Below are 9,390 nucleotides of genomic sequence, written 5' to 3'. Positions count from 1 at the left end.
CAAATGTGGTCTGCCAGCCCCCAGAGTAATTAGCTCTGTGGGATAATTACTTTGCTAGCTTTTACAAACCCTTTTCTATTGCCATCTTTACCCTGCCATCCCAGAAAGATCTAAAATCGGGGATAGGGAGAGCTTGCCCGATTTTCCAGCTATCGTTACAATCATAATTTTATTAGGAACAAAAAAAAAAAGTTTCTTTAAGAGAAAATACAAATCACAACACTAAGTTATTGCCATCAGAAACTGAAACCCCCCCCCTGCTGTCCGTATCTCCATCTCCTGGATGTCCTTCGTGTCTTTCCTGCCGGTGGCTCAGCCTCCCAGCCCCTCTCTGGACCCACCTGCATTTCCTCAAGACACTTACAGCACCGTATCTTTTGGCTGGCTGCTTGGTGCCTTGGATGACCTCACACCCACCACTTACTCTCCAGAGCCTTGTAAAGGTTCTTTTGTTGCAGTGATCCCACTGGTTCTGTGCTAGCCCAGCATGCCTTACGTTCTAGGTATTTGGGTGGGGGAAGGTGAAGGGCCAGAGAGGAGTTGCTAGGCAACAGCCAGCCACCTTTGGCAACAACTCTGATGCCTTCTTCCAATCAATTCATGAATCCCACACCACCAACACCATCGCCACACTCAACAGTTTTTCCCAGTCATACCATGTTCTCTACCAGTGACATGCTACCACTGAACTTGTTGATTGCAACTTATTAATTATAACATGGTCTAATTCTACTTCTAGCCACCCCCTGGCTTGCTGACCAGGCCACCTCCCTCTGCTCCCTCAGTAGAGAGAGTGACTCAAGGGGAGAGGCTAAAAGAAATTTTTTATTCCCATTTACTGAGGTTCATGAAGACAACCTTAGGACTGATGGGACTGACCTTTCTGATTACCTATACATTCTAAGCCTGTAGAGAATCAGAGTAAGCCAAGTCTTTGGATGATACCTGATTCCAGGAAGCATAGACAATTCCTTTTCACAGGGGATTCTGATCTGAATGCAGTTAGAAGCTGTTTCTTCTGAAACCTGTTATAGATTATCTTGAAACAATCTAAATGAAATTTCCAATAAAAATCCAACAATGCTATACATAATTTTAACTGACACTTCTAAGAATTTAAAAGACTTAAATATTAAGTAGTTAATTCAAACTCCAAAAGGCAGATCTTTAATAGCATTTTAATAACAGGAAAACCTAGTAGATCACAAATCTCTCACAATTAAGAAATGTGTGATATGGGAAAATTTTATATATATATGTGTGTGTGTGTGTGTGTGTGTGTGTGTGTGTATATATATATATATATATATATATATATATATATATATATATATATATATTTATTCAGTAGGAGACCCCACGTGTTCATTTTATGTTAATCAGAAAAATAAACACAAAATCAGGGATGGAATTAAGCATAAACCTCAAATATTAGATTCTTATCACCTTCCGACAAATGCTTCATTTAACTTAGAATACAATCCTCACTCTTTTTCTTTGGATAATTGCTATTAAGCAGGATGAAAGGGGAAATGTTTAAATGCACAATAAAACTTGAACTGTTGTAATTTTTTTTTCTTTAAAACTGAGGGGAAAATGTAAAGTCAAAGCAATATATATATATATCTTTTTTTTTGGAAACTGAGACTGAGTCCTTTTCAAGGTATCAAGACAAATACCAGCACATTTTTTAATTTAAGTTTTTATGACAATGCAAGGACTAACAGCTGGTTTGGCTGAATCTTTCTTTAATGGATTTGCTTGATCAAATTAACGCTTGATTTGTTACAAAGTAGATGTATATCTTAGACTTTCTGAATTTTTCTGCTTTTTATGAGAACTATTTTTTAACACGTTTTTAATTTCCCAGTTGCTACTTCCAGCACCACAGTACACAAAGGGGAAGGCAATGTCATGCCTGGTTTCTAGTCGCTGTTTTTCATACAGCGTAAAAACTGGCATCTCAAACAAGTAATTGTTCTCCTCTATATAATAACAGCCTTACTTCTACAGTCTAATTAAATAAGTCATGGTACATGATACAAATTCTGCTGGATTTAATTGGCAACAATTAAATTTCATCAGTAGGTCTATTCCATATTACTTTAGAATGTCCCATCCCAACTTAACCACAGGTAATAGATGCTGTTCTGGAAAGGACTCCCAAAGATAAGGCTACTTTGCAATTACAGGACAGCATGAAACTTCCATCTGTCTGCCCTTCTGTATTCAATAACCACAGTCCTTGGGTTTCAGCCAGCTAACAAAAGACAATATATTGCCATCCTTCTTATTAGATTATGCTGTTGACAGTATGATAATTCATGTGTGTGAGCAAGGCTGAAAAGAAGGTGAGGGAGCAGAATTTTCTTCCTTCACAGCAAGCCTGTGAAGAACGTCATTTGGATTTTGGCAAAAGACTGCCTGAGGAGCATCCCTGGTTGCAGTTGTGCACCTGCCCTATTCAGATTGTAACCTCAAAGCATCTGTTTTATTTGTTTGTGCTTTGCCCCTACCCCCACCCCATGTTGTCCGCTTCCTGGAGGCAGGAAATCCAGTGTGTATTCCTCTCAGATCCCTAGGGAGCCAGTGATCTTCTCTGGACAGCAGGTCATCAATAAGGACTTGTTAGGCTAATTGGTTTGCCCTTCCTGTTTGCCAACAGCCCACAGCTACACCACACTGCTTGACACAGTGCTTCAGTGAATCCCTTATGAGTCCTTGTAACAAGTGTCACATAATGGAAAAAGCAGGGAACAGAGGATTCTAATAACAGTATTTGGGTTCCAATTTGCTGCCAACTTAGGTGTCATGGGAGATGCTTAGAAAAATTCCCTTCATTGGGCTTTCAGATTCCTCGATATCCTCCCACAGAGAACCTTTAATGTCACCTCCTTAAAGAAGTCTCTCCCAGCTATCTTAGTTAAAATTACAACCCCTACCAACCTGAATCCAGATGCCCTCCCCCTGGCCCTTGCTTTATTTTTCTCCATAACATTTAACACCATTTCACAAGAGGCTCAGCAAACCACACGGGGAGTACAAAACACATACACGCAACATAGTAAAACTGCTAAAAATTAAAGAGAAAGAGAAGATCTAAAAAAGCAGCCAGAAGAGAAAAAGCACAATATACACAGAAGAATACTGATATGGATATGGCTTAATTCTCATCAGAAACAACAAAAATGCTAGTGGAAAAGACCAAAAGAGAATGAATAAACACTGTAAGAAAAAAATTCCTAACCTAGAATCTCATTTCCAGCAAAATTGCCCTTCAAAAATGAAGATGAATTAAGGACATTCTCATTAGTGACAACACGAGCGGTTTTGTTTCCAGAAGACCTTTACAAGAAACAGTAAAAGAAGTTAATCAAGCTGAAGGGAAATACCATCAAACGGAAGACTGGATAGGAGGAAGGAAAAAAACCCAAGATATATCATTATATATATATATTTTTTTTTTAATTTTATTTAGAAGACTATTGATTATGAAAAACAGAAAGAATGACACTGGTAATATGGGGTTTATAGACTACACAGAAGTGAAATATGTAAGAATAAGAGAACAGAGGCGAGGAGAAGGAATAAAATCACTTGTATTGTTTTAAGATTATTACAGTTTTCATGAGGTAATAGAATATTATTTGAAGACACGCTGTGATGAGATAAAACAAACTCAGAGACACAGCTAAAAAGATAATCCAGGAGGTAAAATAGGGGACTGGAAATGACTCACGTCGTCAACAATAAGGCAGCAAAGAGCAGGGGAGGGAATAAGATACAGAGAGTAGGATGAGGAGAGAAAAAGAAACAAACCCACACGGATAGTTAGAGATTTCCACAGTTGGAGATTCTCTCAGTATTTGGTAGAAAAAGTTACCCCCTCCTCCAAAATCACTAAAGAGAATAAAATATCTGAATGACATTATCAACCAACTTTATTTAAGTAACACTGGGAGAAAACCACAATCGAAATGTCATATTACACATTCCTTTCAAGTGCATAAGGACCATTTGCCAAGATAAATCATATATACTGCACCATAAAACAAGTCGATCATTTAAAATGAAAAAAATACAATTATTTCTCTAACCATGATGGTTTTAGATTAGAAATCAATAAAAACAAAACACCTAGAAAATCCCTAATATTTGGAACACACTTCTTAAGCAACATACTTCTAAATAAGCAACGCACACTTCTAAACAATCCATGAGTAAAATGCAAAAAAAAAAAAAAAAGCCAAAAACTGGAAAACATTTTGTACTGAAAAGTAATGAAAAGATAATAAAATATTAGCTTATCAAAATTTGTGAGCTAGAGCAAAAAAAGTAGTGCTTTGAGAAAAATTACTGGTCTAAATGCCTATGTAGAACCAAAACGTGTAAAATAAATGGTTTAAGCTTCCACCTTAAGACATTATTTTTTAAGAAGAGCAAATAAAACCCAAAAGAATGGAAGAAAGAAAACAATACGAAGAATAGAAATCAATACAATAGCAAATAGACAAACAATAGAGAAAAATCAACAAAATTTTTTGGAAGTTAGAAGTTCAATTGGGTCGCAGTGGTCTCCAGCACATTTCTGTTTAATTCACCTGTGTGGCCCCAGTGGGCCAATGGATCCTGAAGAATGACATCGAACGTCTTCAAACTCAGTCTAGCAGTAGCCCCAGTGGCACCTGTGGAGCCAGATATGAAATGTTTGCTAGAAGAGATGAGCATGCTTTCAGATACATGACACGGTCTGGCAAGTGCGTTCTTTTTCATCCCTCTCAAAGTGGACCAGAAACAATGTATGTCTATGTAAGATGGACAACGGTGAACATTTATGGCCTTCCCTAAGCCTATATAAATAAACTCTCCTGCTCCCTGTCAAAGGGTAGCCCAAAGAGGCCTAAGCCATCTGGACATCCGCTGTGACATAACATTGGCCGCGATACAAAGGTTATCGTGATAATTGAACCAGACGAGCAAAAGTAGCTAGTATGTTGGAGGCTTTGGTAAAGCACCAGAGCATTTAACATAAATCTTGCAACGTCTCAGGAGTCAACCACATCAGTAGGGTTTTTTAGGATTTTAATGGTCTGAGGAACACCAGGATTATCGCATGTTAGGTTCCAGAGACAGCACATTTCACACGTGCAAATACTGCTCCAACCCATTTACTGAGTTACATGAAAAGCTGACAGATTTTAATGAGATCCAGAGAAGTAAGGGCCTCTGGGGCAGGTTAAGGCCATGGCACAAGGTAACCTAGAAGGCCCTGCAGTGTTAGAGGGCTCTGTGATGACAAAGATGCTGCGTGGATTTGTGGCAAGTTCCCGTAGGAGAATCATTAGGTTAGACATCTAGGGATCCGGAGAAAGGCCACGGCATCGGCAGGAATCAGCCCTAGTCAGATGGAAGTGGTACGCTGGGGACCAGTCACGAGCAGGGCCAGAGGGCACAGGCTGCATACGCCAGTGACCCAGAACCCAGTGGCATCCGTTAGCCTTGCAGTGATGCCTCCTATTCAGTCCACATCCGTAGCAAGGGCTACCTTGAAGCCCAGAGGACAGAGGCAGAAATGGCCAAGCTGAGCTCACAGACGGGCTGGCTCGGTACGTATGTGCAAGACAGAAAATGGCTGCAGTTTCCCCATCTCACGCGCGGAGAGGGGAGGTATCAGAAAGAAAACACTGACAGGAAAATCCTTCCCAAAGGTAGGCTTGGATGGGGCCTGACCCTGGGGAAGGGGTGCTGGAGGGCTCGCCCCCCAGGCCCCAGCTCAGGACCTCTCTGAGGAACTATCCCAGCTTCACAGAACAGCGTGGGGCCGGGGGAAGCCTGTGTTAGACCGCATCACCGCTCAGCCCCTCCCTCTGCCCAGCTCTGCCCCTCTCACATCTTCATAGAGGTTATCCCCAGGAACACATCTCAGCCATCTCCAATTCAGCCGGTTTCCCAGGAAACCCAAGTTGCAAACAATTAATAAGAATCAGTGAAGTAAATCAGGATTAAAAGTTCTACATTTAGAAAATTTGTGGGAGGCAGGGAGGAACGTTAGTTCTGCTTGGAAATTCAAAGTATCAATTTTGATACTTGATTAAAAAAATTTCTTTTTAGTTTTCTTATTTCTGATGGTGGAGACTCACACCTTGGCTAGAGCTATACTAGGATATAGACTTGGTGTCATTCCTAGTAGGACCGCCACACCACTACCTGAAAGCAGAGGGCGCTTTTGCCTGGAACATGTACAAATAAATTACTTTTTCACTATTTTTCTGCAGCAAGGGGACGGTAGCTCCCAAAGGCCAATGCTTGCTGGTGGAATTGAGAGTTCTCTAGAGATCCACTTTATATACATATAAAGGAGGGTAATTAATGTCCAGTATTGGAGGGAAAGACATATACTGCAACATAGAAACAGAGATGCTTGGAGTATGTTAACTCAAAGGGCAGTTATATATTTCTTTCCTCATTTCCTTTGTGAGATTTTTTATTGGACCTCAGGTGCACAGAACTGCATCAATCATAATCCTAAATTCCTAACAGCTTTCCATTACTTACATACAAAAGGCTCTCTATTATTTTTTGTTGTTCATTTGTTAGCTTTAATAATACAATAAACAATTGTGAAATCACCATCCAAGGGGAAATTTAAATGATAACAATAACTTACATCCACATGAGATCCTCACCCATCCATCCACCCCCTGCCTCTCACCTTGAAACTTGAATTATTTGTTGTCTTGATTTCCTTTTGATATAATTATATTGCACTTAAATGTATTTATTAATAGCATATACTTTTGGTTCTTTTTAAATTTATGAAAAGGGCCCCTTTATCCTCTTTTATTGTGCTACATTTTACAATAAAAAGGATTATTAAGAAGTGTCATGCAAGTTGTAATCTCCAGGGACTTCTCACTTTAAACTGTATTCCTAAAATTTACCCATATTGTCATATGTAGCTATGTCATGTATTTTGTTTTTTTGATTTTTATTTTTCCTCTCTTAAAGATAATGTGTTAACTCTAAACAACACAAAAATCTCATCCATTTCTGGAAATTCATCTATAGACGTCACCTTTTTTTTTTTCTTATCTTTTCCTTAAAAAATATTTAAATTTTTTTTCTTTATTTCTTCTCTCTTCTTCCACAACATCCTCGTTTACTTTATTGGGTGTCTTGTACATGTCTTCTTTTTCTGTTTCCAGCAGAGTTTCAAGGAACCCTGGAATTTCTTGGTTAGTCTCAGGAAGAGGGGTGCTTGTTTTTCTAGAAAACCGGAACAGAGAAGTTCAAAATGCCTTTAATATAATGCCGCATTTGAATATCCCCTGTGCCTACACATAAGCCTTGTTCTTACGGGTCCCTTAAGACCACCTGAGGCCCTACACCAGTTGAGTTGTTTGTAAAGATTCATTTGGCTGGACATAAAGAAATCTCCTGTGGTATTGAAAACACATCCCTCAGAGAACAAAGGACCAAGCTGCTGGGCATAATGAAAATCAAGTAGTAAACCTAAGCCACACAGGCACTTCACACACCTGGAACAACAGCCTGATGGTCCGGAGAGACAATGGCAGAAAATGGATCTCACGTGTATTCCAGATGGTTCTGAAGGATCAGACAATAGGTGTTCGTCCCACCCCCTGTTCAGAGCAACTCCAATTAAAATTTCCTCCTTCTCCCAGCTAACTACGAAAAGTTAAGTGGTTAAATAAACCCCTGGGATGTGACAAGTTATCTTTATCCTCCCAACTTGCCTGTGAATGTGAAGTCATGTTGCAGGAAGGAATTATGAAGACCCAAACTACTGTGATGACACTGACTTCTTAGTGGACGTGATGACCAACAGAATGGACACACGGATCACCACACTGAGATGAACACAGATAGGAGTTTAACACAAGCGGAGCTCCACAGTGCCAGAGAGGCCAGGAAGCGGGGTAGAAGGCTCTGGCTCTGAGGAGTAGCCACAGTGGACGGTGCAGCCACATTTAGGCAGAGAGAGAAAAAACACAGTTCCACCGTTCACAACAGCTTTTAAAAGAGCAAATATTTTCTATTCATTCTAAAGAAAATTATGTTTGTGAGATTAGAAAATTGTGTGGATGCAAATTCTCCAACCTAGTAATTATCTCTGATCCATTTCAATAAGCAAAGGTTTGGGGGAATTATTCACATATGAATCACTTTCACTGCTTTTTATTTGCAGAATAGATTGGAATGCTATGAATAAGAGACCTTCAACTCCTATTAACATTTTTGCATGCAATTGAGGCTCCCCAGAAATGAAAAGACAAACATTGGTAAATCAATAAAAGAAAACATTATTTTATTTCACCTTGGTCTCCGTCACCCACTGCCTATTTTCTCTCCATCCTTGGAAATTTTTCTTTTGAGCTGACCCAGCTAGAATGGAGACAGGTGGGGAGGAGGTGGAGGCGGGCACTGCAGCTGAAGGGAGCTGCTTGAGCAGAGGTGAGACTTCCTGGAGAGGGAAAAAAACAAAGTGACTTCTTTGGCTTGATTGAAGAGTTCACGTGGGGAAGTGGTTGGAGAGGAGGCATTTTGTGAAGGAATTTCAAGGTCAGGATAGTTGGAAGCCACAGAGGCCACTGGGGTGAGCGAGTGTGTGTGTGTCTATGTGTGTGTGTGGTGTAGGTGCTGGGTGCTGTCCGAAGACTTAGGTTAATAAGAGATAGCCAATAACTGGTGGCAGATCATTACAGCAAGGTAATGAAAAAGGAAGGACTTGTGTCTCACCCACCACAACTAAAATATTGGCTTGGCTACTTCCTAACTCTGCCACTGTGGGCAAGTTACTTCTGTTGTCTAAGGCAAAATTACCTCCTCTCCAAAATGGAGATGATATTAACAATTCCTAATTTTTGGTGGTGGTTGAGAGGATTAAACAAAATCATCTAAATAAATTACTAGACACATTGTAAGATTATATATAAATATTAGACACTATCATTGTTATCACCTTCGTTACTATAATTATTTCAGGAAAATTAATTTCTATATGAGGTGAATAGAAAAACCCAACTATTGCACATGACTATGATAGAAGGAACCCCATTTTCAGCAATACTATAAAGCAACTAAGGTAAAGACTTTTTTGTTTTGAACAGCATTTAAAAATGTACCTTTCATGGGGGAGAGTATAGCTCAAGTGGTAGAGCGGATGCTTAACATGCACGAGGTCCTGGGTTCAATCCCCAGTACCTCCTCCAATCTAATTACCTACCCCTCCAAAAAAAAGTTTAAAAAAAAGATAAAAATTGTACTTTTCTTGGAATAAGCCATTACAAATTCCTTATTTAAAAGGTCCTTAGGGTAAAGTGAACTTTACCTCTTTAAGTTGCAAAGAACAAACAGGTGAACTTCAAC

Source organism: Camelus bactrianus, chromosome 7 (genome assembly GCF_048773025.1).
Source record: "Camelus bactrianus isolate YW-2024 breed Bactrian camel chromosome 7, ASM4877302v1, whole genome shotgun sequence".
Classification (NCBI taxonomy): domain Eukaryota; kingdom Metazoa; phylum Chordata; class Mammalia; order Artiodactyla; family Camelidae; genus Camelus; species Camelus bactrianus.
Note: the sequence above shows the minus strand (reverse complement) of the source record.